Raw genomic sequence first — 1,660 nt, forward strand, 5'->3', positions numbered from 1 at the left:
AAACTTGTTTTAATGGGTCTCAAAATTCTGTGACAGATTTTTGGTCAAGTTGTTCCCATTAAAAAGTACTGATTTTTAAAACTAATAACTTAAAACTGCTACACACAGAAAAAAAAGGTACACAAAACATTCTTTCCTTCTGAAGGTTTTATGATGCATTGTTATCATTAACCAGTCTTTTACTATTAACCTTAAATGGCCAATTGAGACAAATAGTTCTGAGACCATTCTTCCACCACTGATTAAGACTGGGGTGGCAGGTGTTAGGGATAATATTCATTTAGCCTTCTGAGCTTTCTGGGCAGACTTGCTGACTTTGCCAACTCCTGCAGGCTTCTTGTCCACAGCTTTGATGAACCCACAGCAACTGTCTGCCTCATGTCATGAACAGCAAAATGACAAAGTGGAGAATAGTCAGAGAAGCTCTCAACACACATGGGCTTTCCTGGGACCATGTCAACAATGGCAGCATCACCAGACCTCAACAATTTGGGGCCATCTTCCAGCTTCTTACCAGAACGATGATCTATCTTTCAGCTTGGCAAAATTGCATGCTATGGTGGGCCATGTGACAATCCAGAACAGGGGCACAGCCAGCACTAATTTAGCGTGGATGGTTCAGGATAATCACCTGAGCAGTGAAGGCAGCTGCTTCCATTGGTGGGTCATTTTTGCTGTCACCAGCAACATTGCCACGTCTAACATCTCTGACAGACACATTCTTCACGTTGAAGCCCACATTGTCCCCAGGCAGAGCTTCACTCAAAGCTTCATGGTGTATTTCCACAGACTTGACTTCAGATGTTACATTGACTGGAGCAAAGGTAAACACCATGCCAGGTTTGAAAACACCAGTTTCCACTTGGCCCATGGGGACAGTGCCAGTGCCCCCAATTTTATAGACATCCTGGAGGGGCAGTCGCAGAGATTTGTCAGTTGGACAAGGTGGCGGCAGAATGCAGTCCAAAGCTTCCAGCAGTGTGGTGCCACGGGCACTGCCATCTTTGCGGGTGACTTTCCATCCCTTGAACCAAGGCATATTGGCACTTGGCTCCAGCATGTTATCACCATCCATCCAGAAATTGGCACAAATGCTACTGTGTCAGGGTTGTGGCCAATTTTCTTAATGTAGGTGCTGACTTCCTTAACGATTTCTTTGTATCTCTTCTGACTGTATGGTGGTTCGGTAGAATCCATTTTGTTGACACCAACAATTAGCTGTTTCACACCCCAGGTGTAAGCTAGAAGAGCATTCTCACGGGTCTGCCCATTCTTGGAGGAACCAGCTTCAAATTCACCAACACCAGCAGCAACAATCAGGACAGCGCAGTCAGCCTGAAATGTGCCTGTAATCATGTTCTTGATGATGTCTCTGTGCCCTGGGGTATCAATGATAGTCACATAATACTTGCTGGTCTCAAATTTCCACAGGAAAATGTCAATAGTGATACCACACTCACTCTCAGCTTTCAGTTTGCCAAAGACCCAGGCATACTTGAAGGAGCCTTTTCTCATCTCTGCAGCCTTCTTTTCAAACTTTTCGATGGTTCTTTTGTCAATACCACCACATTTGTAGATCAAGTGCCCTGCTGTGGTGGACTTGCCTGAATCTATGTAACCAATTATGAGGATGGTTGATGTGAATCTTTTCCTTTCCCAT

General features: G+C 44.6%; 1 pseudogene; it reads right to left on the minus strand.

Annotated features, from left to right (window-relative positions):
- On the minus strand, window positions 1–1,660 carry Eef1a1-ps21 (eukaryotic translation elongation factor 1 alpha 1, pseudogene 21; annotated as a pseudogene).

The sequence above is a fragment of the Rattus norvegicus genome, chromosome 17, assembly GCF_036323735.1.
Source record: "Rattus norvegicus strain BN/NHsdMcwi chromosome 17, GRCr8, whole genome shotgun sequence".
Classification (NCBI taxonomy): Eukaryota; Metazoa; Chordata; class Mammalia; order Rodentia; family Muridae; genus Rattus; species Rattus norvegicus.